The 21,934-nt window shown below is 33.5% G+C and overlaps 2 non-coding genes across 2 annotated transcripts; both read left to right on the forward strand.

The window, feature by feature from the left end:
* The first annotated feature begins 313 nt into the window (after positions 1-313).
* LOC131859685 (U2 spliceosomal RNA) lies at positions 314-508 on the forward strand. The gene has a single exon (XR_009359297.1). It is a non-coding gene; the product is annotated as a U2 spliceosomal RNA (small nuclear RNA).
* Positions 509-15,508: 15,000 nt separating this feature from the next.
* Positions 15,509-15,702, forward strand: LOC131045591 (U2 spliceosomal RNA). The gene has a single exon (XR_009105839.2). It is a non-coding gene; the product is annotated as a U2 spliceosomal RNA (small nuclear RNA).
* Positions 15,703-21,934: the final 6,232 nt, after the last annotated feature.

Here is a 21,934-nt window from a genome sequence, read left to right on the forward strand (position 1 = left end):
TGTAGAAAAACAAAAACTGTCTAGAGCTTCCTGTAAGCGGATCGAAATCTGTTTTCAGATAGGAGAGTTGCAGAATTTGTAGTGGTAGTACGTTATCTCTTTGAATGGTGCAGGGCAAATAACTGGATTTTGGTAACACTGTTGAAATGGAATGGGAAGAAATGATTTGGAGGTGGAAAGAAGAGAGGAGGTAAAACGATTATTACAGATGTGGAGGATGGCTGTACAGTCATATTTATCCCACACGTAAGAAACGTAAGATGAGGGGAAGAGAGGGCTGAAAGAAATAGGTAAGGGAAGTGACTTGCAAATCATACCTTTCTCGGCCTTTTGGCTAAGATCAAGTGTAGTATCTGTTCTTATCAGTTTAATATCTGATACGTGGTTCAATGAACTACACGATATTAAATTAATTTCTTCAGGGGAAAAGTCCAAAAGATAGCTTGCTATCAGGACCTTCGAGCGTCGCTTCTGTATTGCACTACAGCAGAAGCCTGGCGCACCCCACACCCAAAGCAATCAACAAATTAAATTTATTCATTCTGTATTCAAAAGTTAAATTGTTCTGTAGTTGAAATTTATTTCATTTATTGACAAAATATATAAGTATATTTTTATTTTGCTTTTGTTTTGCATTGAATCATCAATTTTATCTTCAGCTATAGCTTTTTTAAGTAATTCATGTGCTTTTTCAATTGTCGTTGTAATCTAATTCCATATTATTGTTGTGAATTTATTCAGACTAAAAAAATGCATTGTAATGCAGACTTATGCTTAAATAGAAGGTTTGTACTTGTGAGGCGTTGATGGGGTTGTTAGATCTGATTAACAATTTCAAGTAAAGATTTTGTTTGTGGTGACATATATTTATCTATTTGTGGAATTATTATGAAATTAATTTGATTATTTTGAATTTGAGTATTCCTAACATAAATTAATATCAATATTGAGACTAAGAAAGCAAGTGTATGGTAGTTTAAAAATAAAAAATGAAAAATTGAAAATGATTGCTTTCTCTAATGGTAATGTAGGAGTCAATATATTAGAACATTTATAGATCTCAACCTTATAATTTTTTTGTGAGAGAAATCCTCAACTTTATCTTGTACACAATCCTTCAAATTTTAACTTCTATCAGAAATATTCTTCTTTATATTGTTCCTTGTGTTCTTTTTAAAAGCCATCTTTATCTTTCTTGTAATCTTATTTATGATTCATTATCTTCTAGGAATTTATTATTAAATTATTCCTCATGTGCTTAATTTTCATAGTTGTAATCTTATTTTTAATTGTTATCTTATTTATTTCCTAATTATAACATTTTAGTAGAATTAATTGATAGAATTTTTTTTTAAGTAGAATTAGCATAATAGGTCTCAAAGAATTAGTCAGATAAAATTTTCTTAACAATTTCAAAAAGGTAATTGCTTCCATCATCACTAACAATATGTGTAACCTAATCATTAGCTTACTAGAGAAAGGACCTACTAGTTGAACATATTCCAATGGATGCATAACATTTGTTAATTTAATGCCTAATATGTTTTACAACATTGTACCAATAGTTGTGACTTTAAAGTTGTTTTTGATTTAAAAAAACAACGTTAACTAGGGCGTTGACCCTTAACAAAAAACAACATCAAGAGAGATGATGTTGGAAGAGAACCACAACCCAAAGGCAAAAATGAACAAACACGTGAACCTAACCAACCAGGGAACAAACCCCACTCAAGGCGAGGGCAGGCCACCCAAACCCCCATGAGGGGGGGGTATGGAGCAAGGGAGAAGATTTCCCCTTATGCCTGCAAGCAACCACAACAACAGGTTGTGACAGAACAACAGAAGTAGAAGCAGATCCAGGGGGTGACTTTAAAATTGTTATTGACGATGATGACTACCCATAATTGAATGAAATGTATCCCTTAGATGAAACAACGAATTATGTGATGCCACATCGGTCTCACTTTTTTTTGGGCTATTTTGAACACCTTGGCAAAAAACATATTAATGTGGCATCATATTTGATGATGTGGCCCTAAAACCTTAGTTATAAGGAAGAGATTTGTCAAATAAGCTGCTGTAAACAAACTGGAAGTGATTCAAAATTTTCAAATAAAATTTTATGAAGTGCCAAGTTAAAGTGCTCAACTACTAGATCTTCTTTCATAAATTGTAAAAATAATTTCAAACTAGAAACATGCATATAGAGAGTTGTATTATATTATTAAACAAGAACGGATCCATTCCTAAAAGTTCTGTAACTTTGCTCTGATCGTGGGGATGCCACCTTCAAAACCGATTCGCCCCCAAAGTCTTTGCCAACTACCAACTGAACAAGACCACCTCAAAACCATCTCAATCAACTATCACCCTCCTCTATATGCAGACCTACTTAGAAGGATATATTCAACCTATCTTTAATGCCTGCAAATCAAGCTTTCCAGGACTAGTTTTGAATAACAGACATGTCTATCACTCTACATGACATAACCATCAGATAAAAATTGCCTCAACACTTTGACATTAAAGTTGGGGACCCAAAGAATAACACAGTTTCACCCCCTTTGCTGGTTACCACCATCACCCGAACAAAATTCTTCTCCATTAGCTGCCAAATTGGCAAGACTATCTGCCTCCTTCAAGACATGATTGATGAAGACGGGATTAAATTTGTTGTAGATCCCCAATGCTGCATCTAACAAGGCCTGTAATTGCCCGCAAAGAGTGCTCCCTTTCCTTTCCTTGTCGCATTAATTACTAAGAGAGAATCGCCTTCTACTTCCACTTTATCCCAATGCAAACTTTTACATTTTCTTAGACCCATGATCAACGCTTGAAATTCTTCTCATTATTGGAACCTTTAGAAAGGGGTTTTTGCCATTAGAATAATTTTCGCTTTCCAATTCTTAATTAAGCACCTTGCTCCCAAAATGTGTGGAGTTCCCATGAAAGTTCATTTGGAACCACCCATCTTATGGTACCTTCCAAACTACCTTCTTTCTTAATTTGAGGAATCTTCAATCCAAATGACACTTTTCCCACCTATCGTGTGGCACCTTCCAAACTACCTCCTTTCTTTATTTGAGGAAGCTTCAATCCAAACCACACTTTTCTCCTTTCAACATCAGATACAATGAAGGATGAATCTCTAAGATTCATCTCCCTTAGTCTACTATTAACCACCTCAACTATCCCAACCTCTACTTTACTCAAAAAGGATGACAACCCCATCTTCTATCCATGATAAATTCTCCTATTTCTTTCCTTCCAAAGTTCCCATAACAAAATTATCCATAAGCTTGAGTACAATGCCTTCCTATGTAGAACTAGCCACTATTTGAAGGTCTAAAATGTCGTTCAAAAGTACTCCAACCCATCCAAGTCTTGCCCAAAGTCAATGCTAATAAATTTCTTCATTGTTTTTACATGTTAGACATCTAGATGGACAACTTAAACCCATACTCCTAAAATTTTCCAATGTCAAAATTTTCTTTTGCAAAGCTGCCCAAGTAAAGGTTCTAGCTTTGGATGAACAAAGCTCATTCCAACAAAGTTTGACAGGTAATTTTGACCCTTCAAGGTCCCTATATATCTCCAAACATCTATACATGTCTTTCACATTGTATTGACCCATCTTTGAACCATTCTTCAAAATGATATTCACCTAAATTTTGACAAATGATTTGATATGCCTATACTCAAAATTCAAAGATGATTCAAGAATAAGAATTGTACTAATTTAAATCTAATTTCTAAACTATGTTTTTTCAAAACTAGTGAACTTTAATTGAGTTAAACATTTACTTTTTTAAGAAGTACTCATATTTTTCAATGAAATATATTAGATATATATGGATGTATTCTCCTCCTTATGGTTTCATTTAGTATTTTTGAAAGTCATTTGATGAAAAGTTAGATATTATCACATAGATTATTATGTATGTTATTTTTTTATTAAATTTTGAAGTGGACAAGGCATGCCTCAATAAATTATCATAAAAATTAAAATTAAATATTTTTAAAATGTGTATATTATCACATAGTTTGTTATGTGTATTATTTATAGCACATGAATATATTAAAAAGAAATAAATATTACAAACTTAATTAGTTCAACTATAAATAAATTACATAGTTAGAAAGATAACTAGCTTAATGTTTTAATAATATTTTTATAAAACGTTATGACAAAATGTATAATTCTAATCGCAGTGGTTTACCAACCTTTATATATTAATTTTAATAACTTTATGTCCCTATCTCCATGCACATAGCTAGAGGTATCTAAGGATGATACATCATGTAAAATTATAGAGGAGTCCTAGTATTGTCTAACATGTTGCCCCTAGAGGTTGAAATATTGATAATCATCATGTAAACTACCTATAGAGATACAAAAAAAGATATCGGTAGAGTCATTGTCTAAAGAATAAAATGAAGCAATATAAACATGAAAATAATATCAAAATTTTATAATGCTTGCCAAATTATTTTTTTCTCAATTATGCATGCGTACATTTTTTATCATCATGCATGTACTTATAATGTGAATAAGCAAAACAAAATTTCAAAGAATTATCTTCGTATCCATGAAATTCAAACATCATATTTACTATAATGATATGATAATTATTAATAGTATCAAACAATTCTTCAATAGATAATGAATTGCTAAAAGTATGCATTGGAATATGAAAAGGTTAGACGATGAGAATCATGAGTTGTATGAAGGATATCATTATCACCACAAATGGAACACCATGAGTAATCAAAAAAAGGTGAAGCATCTTCTTTGGGGTGTCATACCTAAATACATCAATATAACAGAGGGATGTATTTAAGCTAAATCACTAACATACAAAGTTTTCACCATCTTGGATCATATTGGAAAATGCAGTGGGTTTATTAACAATAGATGAGAATAGACTTACAAGATTCATAAAAAATGTTCAAATTAAAATGGCTCGATAATAATAAAATATAACAATGAAAGAATAAATAACTGATTTAGAAATTTATGTTTTTTCCAACCTTAAAATGATAGCATGGAATTTATAGGCTCGCCAAAATGTAAAAAAATGTATTAGTCGTTTTAAAACATGAAAATGTAGTTTAGTGTATATAATTGAAGGCCAAAATTGTAGGAGCAGAGTTTTTGAATAATTATGACAAACCTAAATATAAGACCAAGCTCAAATGTCTAAACCTAACCAAGTATTTGTTCCTATGAGGGGATAAATATTTAATTGCAAGAAACTAGGTATTTGGTACCTATTATTAATCTACTACTAAAAAATACCTACACAAAGCTTTTGCATAGGACTAGATATCTAGGCACAATTTATTATTAGTAGGACTAGCTTTTTTATCTTGACCAAATGTCTAATATAGGTAAATTTCCAATCCTTCTCATAGGAACATGTCCTTGTGCCAACTTATCTAGATTGCCTCTATTAATAGGTGGAACAAACTCACTTTATGTGCATATATTTGTGTATGAGAACTTTGTTGTGCTGAAAATAAGGGTTGTGGATTGTCTTAGACAAAATTTTGATGACCTTAAATACACACATGTTCATAATGATTATGTATACATAATTTTCTATTTGACTCTTGCCAATTAAATTATAAAACATGATTTCCATGTGCGCACCTTGATTTTTCTCAATAATGCTTGATAATTCAATCTTATAATGCTCTTGATATTATAGGGGAAGGGGTCCATTACCGTTCACTGGATTTTGCTAATTAAAAGTCCATTAAAAAATTATGGAGTGGACCAATAGTGAAAAAGGGTTAACAATTAAACTAATTTTCGTAGTGCATGATTATTGGGGCATGTGTGCATAAGTATTGGATCAATTGAGTAAATTTTGTGGTTGTCAAAGTGAATGGTTAACTGGGCAATAGGAAATATGTATGGGATGCCAACTTTTTGACTCTTACACACATAACGAATCCCACAACATTCATCGTAATTACCTAGAAGCTGGAAAACAATAACTATAAGCACTTAAGTTATATACGAACACAACAAAAAATGTCAAAATCTAATGTACTATTCAGAAACTTAAGATATGCGAAATTTCGTACCCTTCCCTTACTCTAATATCAATACATTAAAAAATCTAAAATTGGCATTATATTATTTAAAGAAAATAATCAATGTCTAAATCAGTAGGTCAACTCTATAACCTGTCTTCTACATATTCAAAAGAAAAATGTAGCCCTTCTTTATATAATATGGACCACAGTGGGTGATCGACCCCGCCACATTCAAAATAAAAAATGCATTTTCTAAGGTCTTCAACGCACACCCAAATACGTTGTACTAATCTTTTATCCTCCCTCTAGGCATAATATTCTCTACATAAATTAATTGTGCCAATTGCAGGTTGTGACGTTGACCCATATGTGTACGAAGCAATATAAGCATGAAAAATATCAAAATCTTATAATGATTGCCAAATTATTTTTTTCTCAATTATGCATGCAAATTTTTTTATCATGCATGTGCTTACAATATGAATAAACAAAGCAAAAATTTAAAGAAGTATCTTCATATTCATGAAATTCAAATATTATATTTACTCTAATGATATGATCATTATGAATGGTATGAACCAATCTTTCAATAGATAATGAATTGATAAAAGTATGCATGGGGAGTATCAAAGGGTGTAGAGGAAGAGAATCATGAGTTGTATAAAATATATCTTCAACATCACAAATGAAACATCATGAGCAATCAAAAGAGGTGAATCATCACCCTAGCGATGTCATATCTAAATATATCAATATAATAGAAGGATATGCTTAGAGCTAAATCACTAACATACAAAGTTTTCACTATCTTGGATCATATGGGAAAATGCAACGAGTTTACTAAGAATAGATGAGAATAGAAAATGTCCAAACTATAATGGTTTGATATTCACAAAATATAACAATGAAAGAATAAATGATAGACTTAGAAATTCATAAATTTTCTACCTTAAAATGATAGGCATGGAAGTTATAGGCTCACCAAAATGTAAAGAAATATATTACTCACCTTACAACATGAAAATGTAGTTTACTGTAGAAGTTGAGAGCTTAAAGTGTGGGAGAAAAGTTTTTGAATAATTGTGACAAATCAAAATACATGATCAAACTCAAATGTCTAAGACTAACCAACTATTTATTTCTTAATAGATATTTGAGGGACTAAGGGTGGGGTCTTATGGAGGGGGGCTTCCTAAAAAATAGAGCTCGAGCTGCTGAGCTTTTTTAGGAATATTTTAAAGCTGGCGGTCCCATGAATTTTGTTTTGCACTTCACCTTAAAATTTCAGCTTCTAAATGTAAGGATGTCATGAATTTTGTAGTGTAGATTAACTTAAGTTTAAACTCCTAAATTTAAGGAAATTGGTAGTTAATAAATTTAGTTTTTTTTCTAAAATATATGTAATTGACAAATGGCATAATACATTTTAGAAACTAGGCATTTGTTCCTAATACATTTTAGTTTTTTTTCTAAAAAATTCATGAGACCGCCTCTTCCTTAAAAATAGAGCTTAAGCACCTTCCATGAGACCCCTGCATAAATATTTGGTTGCAAAAAACTAGGTATTTGCTCCTATTATTTATCTACTACTAAAACAAAACCTACAGAAAGCTTTTGCATAAGACTAGATGTCTAGGCAGAATGCATTCTTACTAGGACTGGGCATTTTATCTTGATCAAAATATCTAATCTAGGCAGATGTTCAATTCTTCTCATAGGAAATAGGCAAAAGTTTGATGGCCTTGAATATGCACAACATGTAATAATTATATATGCAAAAGTTTGATTCTTGCTAATTAAATAAATACGTGTGCTTTCCATGTGTGCACCTTGATTGTTGTCAATGATGATTGATTCTTCAATCTGACAATGACCTAGGAGATGTCTATAAATGCACATCCTTAGTTATTCAACATGAGGTATCTGGTGTGCAAGTCAGATAAATAATGATTATTCAAAGGGTACTTTTCATCGCCTGTGTCTTATTCGCATTCGAAAGAAAAATGCAGCCTTCTTTATAGATTATGGACCACAGTGGGAGATCATCCCCGCCGTATTCACAATTAAAATTGCATTTTCTAAGGATTTCAACGCATGCCCATATGCCTTGTACTAATCTTTTATCCTCCCTCTCTATGGGTATGATTTTCTCTACATAAATTAATTGTGCCAGTGACAGTCTCTGACGTTGACCCATATATGAGCTTAATCCACAAAAATGATTTTATCCATATTCACTATGATTTTAGTGATGATAAATAAGTCCAAATTGCCTAAAATGTAAAAACTCAAAGTTCTGTCTCAGATGTTTTTATAAAGGGAGTTGTATGATTTAGTTTTAATAATTTAGAGTGCAGACAGTTTTCAGTGTTGATAGCTTTTCTTTTTTCGAGTCTCTGATAGTAAGCAGGACAATCTGTGATATCAAAAAATGAGTCAAGTTCATGCTGATTCTCCCTTGTCTTCCCATGTTTTTATTGATCATAAATTTTGTTCAAACTTGTCTACTGTCTTTACAGTTTGGAAGAAATCTCTCTTAGTAAATGGCAAAGGATTCACTGTGTTTGATTCATTGGGAAATCTGGTTTTCAGAGTGGATAATTATGCATTCAACGCCAAAAGTGAAGTACTTCTTATGGATGGTGTAGGCCAGCTTCTTCTCACATTGAGGCGCAAGGTATTCTCTTACTTTCATTCGTTTATTTTTCGGTATATTGTTTTTAGAGTTAATTTTATATGTTTTCTAATTGATATATTTTAGATAACATTCAATGATCCATCATCAAGTAGAGTATGTATAGACATTTGGGATCACACTCAGTGATCCATTCTAGTAAGAGGATAGTGAACTTACATTTTAGATCACACTCGTCCATTATCAAGAGAGGATAGTGAACTTATATTGATGGTGGAAGAGTGTGCTCCAAAATGTAAGTTCACTATCCTCTTTCTGATGATGGATAACTGAGTTTGATCCCAAACATCTATACATCCTCTTCTTGATGATGGATCATTGAATGTGATCTGAAACATTGATTAGGAAACATACACAATCAACACTAGAAATTACAATATGTCAAAAAAAAAACATGTATAGACGTTGCAGATCACACTCAGTTATCTATCATTAGGAAGAGAATAGTGAACTTAGATTTGAGATCACGCTCATCAATGGCCAGCCTTAAACCACACACACTAAGCAACATATTAAGTCTAGAATATTTAATTCAACTCTGAGAGTAACACTTCTAAGCTTAGAAGTGTAAGCTTAGCGTGTGTGATTTAAGCCATTCACTCATTCCATTGTCAAGAAGAAGATCGTGAACCTCTTCCTGATGATGGATTTTTGAGTGATCCATTAATTAAAACACATGCACTGTTGATTATGAGGTTAACTTATCTTTTTTATCACATTCAATGATCCATCATTATAAAGACGATAGTGAATTTACATTTTAGATCACACTCAATGATCTATCTTTTGAAAGAAGATAATGAATCTCTTCTTGATGATGGATCATTTAATATTATCGAAAACATTGAATAAAAATCACACAGAATTGATTTCAGAAACAATTTTTTTATTGTTTATTTCCTGTCAATATAATTATGAAGATGACTTTTATCAGCTCATGTATCTATAATCTCTAATACGTAGATTTATTTAACAGAAATGGAGTGTTGGGAAAAGATGGGAAGCATTTAAAGGAGATCCCATGGAGTCTGAGAAGCCCACATTTAGCCTTATAAAGTCGCTGGGATTCTCAAACAAGATTACTGCCAATATATTTGCAAATGGAAGTAGAAAAACTAAGCTTGGCGACTACCAGATCAAAGGGTTGTGCAAGGCATCCTTCACAATAGTCAGTACCTCAGGAGAGATCATTGCACAGGTATTATGAGGACACAATCTTTCTTCAACTTATTAGAATGGAATGGCTTTGGAGTTTGAGAAAGTGATGGAAAGTGTTTGCAAAGTGCAGGTTAAACGAAAGGAGGCCAAATCAAATCTAATGCTGGGGAACGATATTCTGAATCTGGTTGTAGAAGCGGGAGTGGATCAAGCCTTTGTAATGGGGCTGCTTATTATCTTTCATCAGATTAGTTGATTAATAAGAATTTAGAGGAGAGAATGATCAATGGTGGCAAGCAAGCTGGCTTCTTATGGCCTGCCTCATCTGTCAAGGGGAAGCTCTTAATGCAATATGTAATTTTATATATTGGTTATTTTGTATAAAGTTGCAATTCCCTATCAAAGGATAGTTAGTGCTCCATTTTGTGCATTGGGTGGAGAGTAGAAAGCCAGTTGCCAACCATTTTACTCTTAATTATTTATTTTTTGGCACATAAATGATTATCAAATTTAAGAAAAAAAGTAAAGAGTTTTTGTTAACTCATTCACACTATTACGCTTCACCCCTTCTTATCATTGTAAAATGTCTCTTGGGATTGCTTAGTTTATTCATTTCACTTGCCTATCTACATCAACAATTCCATATATGTCAATGAATTATCCATATTATTAGTACCATGATAACATAAATTGTAATTAGAAGTTTCACCCAAATATATAAATACCCTCATTACAAAATTCCAATGCTCTGTATTGTGTGAATTCTTCATACCTACTTTTTCCAATTGGATTTAACATTAGTATAACTTCTATCCACTAATAAAATTTTGTCCGCTTGTGGTTTTCAAATGTAAGGTAAGCTTCTAAAAGAACATGCCACTTCTATTTCTTCTTGTCACATGAAATCCTTCGTACTATATTTATCATTCCCTTCTTGAATGCATCACAGTATACCTAATTAAAAATATTCCATATATTGTGGGGTCAGAGCATTAATATATGTTCGTCTTAAGCCACATAAAACATGGATTGAATCATGCACCCAAGCACAAGGGTTCACTCAAACCCACATGGAAACACCTAGCACGGCATAGTAGATGTGTGTTTCCACAAAGGTATGTTGTCATATGGAAACTCCTAGTCACCTATATAAGGCTAACGTTGCCCATTTATGACACTATTCATTTTCGTGTTCATAAATATGATCTTGGTGAGCATATTCAAGGCAAGATTTTAATATATTTGAATACATACCTATTATATAATATGATGTCTATTATATATATAATATAAAGTAAAATATATATTGTAGCATCGTAAATTGTACACCTTTATTAGTGTGCCCAATTTCACACTCTCCTAGTACCTATTTTACTACTTCCCTTTCCTCTATATATTATGGGACCTTTATTGATTTAAATTAATATTATGGGTCTTATTCCACTTTATTACATCATCACACTCTTATTTGGGCCCTTACTTTTAGGTGTGCCCTTTATCATTTACCCTTAATCCTACCCCAATTTCAACTCTCAAAGCATTATTTTCATACCTATGCATTATGGTTTGAGTCACTAAGCTAGATTTGACATTAGATTCTCGTTATCTTGCATCACTAAATTTTTTTTTAAAAAGTTGATATAACCAACTCGTTGGGATTCACCCTGTTCTCACACTTTTTTTTCTCGAATTTCGAGAGGATAATTTGGTGGTCCTATCTTATCCAAATTCTACTTCATGCAAAAATATATCAAATCTAAGTCAACCTAATGGCGATTTCAGTTATGAAATCCTTATATAAGGCATTCCTCTCAATTCATTTCCATAGTCTTATCTTATGCTAACATTAGCTTCCATTTCAAAAGAAATTCTCCTTCCTCAAGAGCAGATCCAATTCAAGGAGCAACAAACTACATCTTATGTGATTTATCATGTTATTGCATCAACACATGGATGACTTATCCTAAGAAAATTGCATCACCTATTGAAGGTATAATCATCTAGATTCAAACATTTCAATTCCAAGTATTGCCTCTACCCTCAAAAGGCACACTTTCGATTTCATTTCTATTTCAATTAGGGTTAATTCTAAACCTGGGGTTTGACTTAAAAGAAACCCCTATCCACAACACAATTTCCCTTCTTTTAGAGTGCAGTTGACAGATTCAAGAGTTGTGAAAGAAAAAAATGATAGAGGATATAGAGAAAAACTGAACTAGCTTTTGCAAAAGTTTTAGATTCCTCTTAGGACTAGAGCACTAAAGAGGGAGCAGTGCACTCACGAAGGACCAACGAAAATTTCCGCCCTAGTCTTGAGAATTTTTCTAGATATTTCACTAATGGATTCAATTTGTCTTGCCATTCTCAAGAAAGACCCAACTTGCCTATGTTTGCAGTTATAGGACTAGGGTGAATCCCAGCTACCCAGTCCTAGAAAATTAGCTCAAAGCTTCAGGAACATGTTCTGATTTTCTTCTTTTGCCCAAATCCCTGTTTAGGGTTTTTTAAATATATATGTTTAAGATATCTGTACCAGTTTTAATACTAAAGTAGCAAAATTTTAACCTAAAGTAAATATGTGTGTGAGTTCCTAAAAGAGTAGGTGCATCTAAGCAGTTGGAGTATTTCTACATAGATTCAAGTTTTGTTCAAGGTGTTGTAAATTTTTTATGATCCCCACATCTTCTACAATTGATCATGGAGTGGAGGTATACTATTTATGTTTTAGCAGTAGCTAGCTTAGATCTTGCATTACCAAAATTTGATTTTTATTTAACCTTAGCTTCTAACATAATACCCACCCACTTAGGATATTCATAAACCCTCTTCATCCTTATCTATCACTAAATTTGCATCTAGTTTTGCATTTAAGTAAAAATACAAAAGTTAGTTTTGTATAATTATGTATCAATCCACATATAAATGTCATGATGGTTTTATAATAGTTTGTGTTAGTGGGTCTTGACTATATCCTTGAGACTAAAAGCTTATTCATTTTTTATTTTTTTCATTAGTCATCTTAGGTAGACATCCTTCCTATCAAAAACATAGAATCTCTTACAACTATAAAAAGGTATAGACAATATAAATACCATTTGCAATGAGAAATATTAGGAGAACTCAATCCCTCATTAATGGAAATGGGGGTTTGACACCCTAAAATCAAGGCAAGAGGCCAAATGGATGCCATCTCAATCTAAATTATACAAATTGAATTTTGATGGAACAACTTGTGATAACCCTCGGGCATTTGGTGCAAGATTTTTTTGTAAGAGATCAGAAAGGTTTAACTTGTGGAGAAGTCCATAGACATTGGCGAAAAGGACAAACAATGAAGCATAAATTCAAGCTGTAATTTTTGGACTAGAATTGAGACTGAAACTTGGTATCTCAAAGATTGAAATTGAGGGTGATCCAACAGTAGTTATAAATGTCATTCATACTAATAAATTACATAGTTAGAGGTTAGAGACTTTACTTTTTGATACAAAGGTTGAATGCTACCCTTTGATTTTCTCTAACATGCAATCTGATATTTTCTCTAACATCCACTTTGTTTTGCCTCACTAACATCCATATGTAGGGAAATGTGTTTTGTTTCTCAAGAGGATCCTGAGTATGGAACCTATGAAGGGCCTCAAATGGCTCCAAGACTTCATTATAGAGCAAAATATGGGTTAATGTTCCACAAGTGCATTGTAATATGTAAAGGACAACTAGTAATTTTTGTAGTACAGTTTTAGATAGTAGGCATCTCCATTCTATATGTTAAGGAACTTAATTTTGTCCTGCAACAAATAAGGTAAGAAAAAATCTTCATTTTGCAATTATGTGAGGTATGTAATGGTGGCAAATGTACTAGAACTTGGGAGCAGACCCTATGCCTACAGTTTACCTATCCAAAAAAATATGTTTACAATAAAAAATAGTTTTAAATGATATGTTCCATTGACCACCATTCATTTCCCTATATTATATACATATAGTAAATCACAAAAAATAATATTTTTTCTTTTGAATAAGAAAATAATACCATAGCATTTTTGAGTGATCATCAATTATAATTAAGATTGGTGCTCATATAAATGATAACGAAAAGATACCATCACAATTATTAGATGATTGTCCTTTATAGTTGAAAATGACACCCATGCAACATCTATTGGCCAAAATAATATTTTTCCTGTATGAATTTGAAATTTGATTAAATAATTTTAAAAACCTTAGCTCTATGCATTTACCACCATTGAAAAAAATATATTTAATAAAAAAGTTCCAGAGGATTTTAAAATAATTATACCTCTATCTGTCAAAGCCTTGGGATATCTATCGATTAAAATATCATCAGTGCTTTGTATTATTGAGTAGAAGCTACTGGAGCTAAATTTGAATGTCAAACTCATCAGTCAATGAAAATTTTCATGAAATTTATAACTCAAAGTTGTTATTAGAATCTTAAGGCATGCCATCTGTAAAAGAAAGAAGCATCTATCTAAACTAAAAACATATACAACGGTAATACTTTAGGATATTTGATAGTATGCCTGAATTTCCTTTTCATGGAATAAGCTCTTCTTAAAGTTTTGGATGTAATTTAGGGCAAAAATGCATAAGTATTTCCATACAGCCATGGAATTTAGCCCACAGATAGAAGCAGGGAAGTGGGTTTAACTATAGTGTACCTGTTTAAAAAATAAATATTTTGAATGCAACCTCAAAGCATTTCTTTAAAATTGTGGTCTTAATCAGATCTATCAACCCTATCAAAGCCTGAAAAGCACAAACCTTTTGTTTCAGCAGTCTCCATAAATATAGATCCCAAATTCTTCTGAAGGTGCTTGTAAATGTCTCAGGGGCATTTCCCAATATTTGAAACTGTGTATTTCCTGATTGTTACCCGTGATTGACACAAGTGTAACAAACCAATCTGCTATCAATTTGGGACAAAATTTTTGCAAATTGTATTGCTAAATCAAAGGAAGATTCATGAATTTGAACCCCAATTGCTAAACCAGGGGAAATATCTGAAGGCAGCTGCATCTCTTATTTAAGTTCAAGGAAGTAATTCTCAGGTAGCAGAGTTAGTTTGGGTCGTGGGTTTGTTTCCCATAGGTTTCGGGTTCAATTCTGAGGCTCGGGCTTACCCAATGCATGTGGTTTGCGGGCTATTGCGTGCATCCCCAAAGATTAGTCTCGTCTCAGCTCACTCCTTGGATGTTGGGCTGGGCCGCGGAGATACCCTGTGGTCACCAAAAAAATATTGCATGAATGCCATCTTCAAAGTTGAAAAACAATTTGTAGCAAAACAAAAACGTGTAGGTCTTCTTGTAAGAGGATCAAAATCATTCTTCAGACAATAGAAAGTTGCAAAACTTGTAGTGCTAGTATGTTATACATTAAAATGGTGCAGGGCAAACAACTGGATTTTGGTAACATTGCTGAAATGGAATGAGGCGAAATGATTTGGAGGTGGAAAAAAGAGAGGAGGTAAAATGATTATTACATATGTGGAGCATGGCTGTATAGACACATTTATCCCACATGCAAGCAAGGTATGATAAGGGGAAGAGAGGGTAGAAAGAAAAAGGGAAGGGAGGGGACTTAAAATTTATACCTTTCTCGGTCTTTTGGCTAAGATTAAGTGTAGTATCTGTTCTTATCAGTTTAATATTTGATGCCTGCTTCAATGAACCACACCTTATTAAATTAATTTCTTCAGGTGGAAGGTCTAAAAGATAGCTCGCTATCAACTGTATATGATAGATTTTGAAAGGATACAATATGTTGGTTATAGTCTGCTTGTCTGGTTGCTCTCCTTTTCGAATTCTGAGAAGGCCTACAGAAGCTCCCAACAAGCTTTTTGATAATTTATCAACTAGCTATATCAATACTGTAATTATGCATAATTAATATAAATCTAGCTTTGCCTTTACTGATCAAAATAAAAAAGATAGCTCGCTATCAGGACCTTCGCACCTTCGTGTATCGCTTCTATCTTGCAATCGAAATTCATGTCAATTTCAAACAAAAATATGTAGATTAATTCTTCAAATTTTGCCTTATTTTATTTTGCATTGAGTTATCAATTTTATCTGCTTAAGTAGATGAATGGTGTGAGCTTCCTTATAATCTTATTTAAATTTATCGTCATGTACTTATGTTTTGTCGCTGATTCAATATTATTGTTATGAATTTCTTCAAACAGAAATTCTGAAGAAAGACATTCTTACGGAGTTGCTGAAATAGAAGATTTGTGTTTTGAGGCTTTGATGGGGTTGTTAGATCTGATTAAGACCACAATATTAGGAAAATGCTTCGAGGTTGCATTCAAAATATATTTGTTAAAATATGTACAACGAAGAATACTTCAACCAATCCCATTTACCTGCTTCCACCTAGGGTTTAAATTCCACGACTGTATTGATGCATTTAAGCATTTTTGCCCACGAAAGGGAAGTTTTTAGGAAGAAGCAAATATTCTGCAGTATTTTCAATTTAGATAGATGTTTCTTTAAACATCTCATGCCTTAAGATTTGGACGACAACTTTGAATATACTCTAGCCAAAAGAGGTCCACTCACAAGATACACTCTCAGGGAAAATACTTCACAATATCCGAGTCTGTCAGAAAATCTTCTTTCGATTTCATGTGATACACTTTTAGGGCAAAAATGCATAAATATGTCCATATGAGTGGGGAAGTGGGCTTATCTGTAGCGTTTATGGTTCTGTATATTCAACAAAGAAATATTTTGAATACATCCCTAAGCATTTCGTAATATTGTGGTTTTAATCAGATCTAACAACTCCAAGAAAGCTTCAGAAGCACAAATCTTCTATTTCAACAGTCTTTATAACTTTTGATTCCATATTCTTATGAAAGTGCCCAAAGAGGAGTATTTACCCAACATTTGAAATTGTGCATTTCCCCCATGGTTAAATCAGAGGAAATATTCAGTGCTCCAGGTCGTTGGGGATGGGAGACAAAGGGTCTAAGTTTGGGGACAACAAGGGTTGGTGCTGATATATTTATACATATACTTATAGTACATAAAGATGATTACATGATACACCATTACAATGAGTAGCAAATAGCAATAGCATTACGTCAAAAGACAAAATGCTAAAATATCAAAACTCAAAATGTAGTGAAGAGAGGCCTCTAATAATCTGCAAGTGCAAACTCTTTATCATCGGAACTGCTAGAGTCCCCATGGTCAATATCCCTCAAGCTCACACTAACTAGCCCTACATCCGAAGTGGTAGCATCATCCTCATCAATCTATGATGGCTCCTCTGGCTCTACATCCCATCGTGCTACTAGACACTCCTTGTACACAAGTGTCTTGCGGTCCATGAGACGCAAAGCACTATGTACAACTACAAGCTTCTCTTCTCTTTTAGAGGTAATTTTGTTCCTCTTAAGAGAGTGGATGAAGCTATATGTAGACCAGTTCCTCTCAGCAGCTAAAGAACTGGAAACCTGGGATAGCATACGGATAGCTAGAGTGGTGGTCAAAGATTTCGGGCCATGACAATTCCATCACAAAAGTGAGTTTGCCCGTGTCATAGTTTCTATATCCATCCAAGAGTGGTAAAATTTTCTCATTGAGTGTGAATTATGCCAACATCTCTAGAATCATACATCTTCTCTATGCACCTAAAGAAGCCCGCCTTCACCTCATCATCCTAAATCAGTGTCACTCTACTCAATCTAGCCTTGTACCACTTAGGGTTCAAGGCATAGGCAGCCATATGCAAAGGAGTGTTCAACTTGTCTCATTTGCATTGAATGATTGGTCAGATGTGCTCATTGTAGAATGCTAGAGTGGAGTCCTTCACACGCACTACAACCCTCATCTGGTCAAACCTAGAATCGATTCACTCATGCACCTCTCAAAGTTTAGGTGCATCCCCATCCCCATATCGGATGACCTCAAATACTGGAGAAATGATAGAGACAATGGATTTCGCATCAATCCAAAACACATCATTCTTCACTATCTCCTTCACCCTTCTCCCCTGCTCTATCTTGGCCTCGACCCACCTATTCCACTATATAGTCATAACCATGAGTTGCAATGCCCCTTACAACTTAATCATTCTCTCCAAGAGATTGAAATAGGATGCATATCTGGTCTCAACTCGTTTCAAGAACTCCTTCTTCGCAAAGGTCATGAAGAGTGCATGTGAAGTGTGAAGGTTGCAAATAAACATCCGCACATCTCTTGCATCGTTGACCACTCCTCTAATCCACTCAATCTTCCCCATATCCTTGAGTGCATTGTTCATGGCATGCACACAACATGGAGTCTACCAAATATGTCCATAGGCTGCCTCAATGAGTTTCCCTGTTGCTCTACACACATGGCTACATCTGTGACTACTTGGACCACATTTTGTGGCCCAACCTCCTCAATAGCCTCCCTGACAACCCGAAATGACCTAAAACTAAAAATCAACATCTTTGCGATGCCCTGTACAATCAACTTCTCTAAGGAAGTATGGGCCCTTTGCATATGTGACCATAATGTGGATGAGTGGATGATGGCTAATGTGTGTCCACCCATCCACAACTATGTTGCACCCAAATACCACCTAACATGCCTTCATCTTCTCCATCAAAATATTGATCTTGGAATAGCTAGATTATCCAAGACTGTGGTCCTCAATTTCATCTCACCTAGTGGCACATATGATGGTCCTCCCTTCACCGCAATAAACATCATCTCCCTATAATAAGGAGACCATGCAACATGAAATGGGATGCCATTGGCAAAGAAGAACCTGCCAATGGATTCATCTATTTCATTCTTTAGTTTCACAGTAAACAAATCACAAATGGGGTTACTATGCATCTTGTGTTTCCCTATACCCTTAGCCTCTCATGATTGGGGCATGTCACTAGAAGTGGAAGTGGGTGAAGGTCTAGACATCATTCCTCTCGTCTGCGATGTATGAGAAGAAGTATGTTGCACACTTGCTGGCTTTGTTGAAGGGCTGCCCTAGCAGACAAAGTAGTAGGGACTGAAACTTCTCTATAATCTGGAATGCCCCAAAGATTGTTCATCTCAATTTTGTACTCTATAATTTAAGGTTATGCAAAAAACTTGTATGGAGCCACACATTTTCCTTTCCAAAAAAGGAAGTGTGCATTCACTCTAGTGATGCTACCAAACCATGCAACCCCACAATTGTTGCACTACCACTTCCTTTTTCCCCCACCTATACGTGATGTGCCTTGTATTCTTGAAGCAAATTGCCTTAGAGGAGATTTAGGATCATAAGCAACCTTAGCATATTGTACCAACAACTCTGAAGGGCAACCTTTACCAACTATTGCACTCGCCATGGAACTAGATTAGGCTCTAGGATCAGCCCCATGGTCACCCCCTCAACCTCAGGTTCAAAATCTGAATCATTTTCACCATGAGAATGGATTTCCATCTCATCCTCACTCATGTTATGGGAGCTCATTGTGATAGTGACACTGCATTTCACAAAATAAAAATAAAAAATAAATTCAGCCTAGTTTAACAAATTGAAACACAAATTTGAAATTTTAATTTTGAAAACAAGTTACAAAATTTATAATTTATATTTAGTATTATTTAAAATTTGATGTTGAATCTTGAGGAAAAAATGATGAATGATTAATTCATCATTTTGCCCTCAAGATCCAACATCAAATCTAATTTTGAAATGAATAAAAAAAAAATAGCTTAAACAAACAAAGAATTGAAAATTAGAAAATAAAACAAACAAAAAACAAGAAAAACCCTACCTTGTGCTTGAAAAATCTTTCTGAAATGTTGTAGAACCCTCTTCCTCCTCTTATTCTTGCTCATTCTTGAACTCCTCTCACACTTGCACTCACTCTTTTCACTCCTTCAATCAAACCTCACCAAGTTTTTTTCTCCTCTTCAACTTGCTAGAAAAAAAAATCAGACTTAAAAATGTGAATGAAATCATCAAATTTGGTGGTTTTGTGCTATAATGGGGGAAGGGGTGGGCCCCACATCAAATTAAGGCTACCCCCAACCCCCAAAAATAGCTCATTATTTTTAAAATTAAAAAAAGTTAACGATTTTAACGACTGGGCAATGGGAGACTTATGGACATCTCCCCGCCCCCAAGAAACATTTGGCCATCTCCCAAGGATTCTTGGAGATGTCTCCAAGAATTCTTGGAGACGCAAAGACGTTTCCTTGTCTCCAGTAGAGCACTAGTGGTGGTGGTGGGATGACGGTAGACACCACATTCTCATCTCCTTGTCTCGGAAACGTCCCCATCTCGAAAACATGGGTCAAAAGGGGGGACCGTGTTTCTGTGGAACACTAGAAATATTTGATGGCAGTTGTGTCCTTGATTTAAGTTCAAGAAAGGAAAGTGATTTCCAATATTGCATGAATGCTATCATCAAAGTTGAAAAAACAAGTTGTAAGAAAAGGAAACTCTCTAGAGGTTCCTGTAAGAGGATCAAAATCACTCTTCAAATAGAATAGAGTTGTAGAATTGTAGTGGTAGCATGTTATCTTCATTAAATGGTGCAAGGCAAACAACTGGATTTTGTCTAAAGGAAATTGCAACACTGTATTGCACTACTGTAGAAGCTTGGAGCTCCCCACAAACCAATACAAAAACAAAATTGTATTAATTATTTCTGCCCTAAAATTCAAAATTAATCTTCCATCAAATTAAAAATCTATAATCATGTATTTTGAGACGTGATTGTATTTTCCTGAGGTAACTTTTTTGTGTTCTGGTTGTGGACAGGTTTATATTTGGGTTTCTGGTTTGTGAATTCCAACCCTTACTAGTTTTGTTAAGGGTATGGTGTTGATGAAAAATTGTAAAATTATATATAAAATTGTTTGGTTCTTATTAAAAAAATAAAAAAAATTGTTTCATAACTTTAATTTTTTTCTTTGGTTTTTTCTTCTAAAGAGGGTAAAAATTTATTAAACACAAAGAAGCAAGAACCCACAAGCTTAGCAAAGAATTACATAGTCTAATCCTCCCTAACTAAATCCTCCAACACCTCTGAAAATTCCCAAAGCAAATGATTCATATCCTCAACATACCAACCCTCCATACATCTTATGTGATTGAATTTGAGGTTGGCTAAAGGGAATTGCCTAGGTTAAGGGATGAACAAGGCTGTTATAAATGAATAACGAGATATCTATTATGGAGGCTTTATCTTTCCTGGTATATTTGTTTATTTATAATCAATATATTATTTTTAAAGAAAGATCTATTGGTTATTAATTTAGCATATGTTTGAAATGAAACTTAATGGATTTTTTTTAGGTTTTCTAATTTAGGATCTAGTCAACTTAGATTAGTGATGTAGAACACAAACCTATAAAAAGTTGTTAACAACTTCAAGTAAAGATTTTGTTTGTGGTGACATATCTTTATTTATTCATGGAATTATTATAAAATTGATTCGATCAATTTGAATTTGAACATTCTTAACATAAATTAATATCAATATTGAGACTAAGAAAGCAGGTGTATGATTATTTAAAAATAAAAAAATAAAAACTGAAATTGATTGGTTTGTCTAATGGCAATGTGGGGGTCAATATATTAGAACATTTATAGGTCTCAATCTTATATTTATTTTGTGTGGAATCATCAACTTTACCTTGCATACAATCCTTCAAATTTTAAGTAAATGAAGAATGTGAGCTTCTATTCTAAGTATTCTTCTTTATATTGTTCCTTGTGCTCTTTTTAAAAGCCATCTTTATCTTTCTTGTAATCTTATTTATGATTCACCATCTTCTTTGTTCCTTGTACTCTTTTTAAAAGCCATTTTTCTCTTCTTGTAATCTTATTTATTATTCACTATCTTCTTTGAATTTATTCTTAAATTATTCCTCATGTGCTTAATTTTCATAGTTGTAATCTTATTTCTAGTTGTTATCTTATTTATTTCGTAATTATAACATTTTAGGAGAATTAGTATAGTAGGTCTCAAAGAATAAGCCAAATTATTTTTTCTTAACAATTTCAAAAAAGGTAATT

The sequence above is a fragment of the Cryptomeria japonica genome, chromosome 10, assembly GCF_030272615.1.
Source record: "Cryptomeria japonica chromosome 10, Sugi_1.0, whole genome shotgun sequence".
Lineage (NCBI taxonomy): Eukaryota > Viridiplantae > Streptophyta > Pinopsida > Cupressales > Cupressaceae > Cryptomeria > Cryptomeria japonica.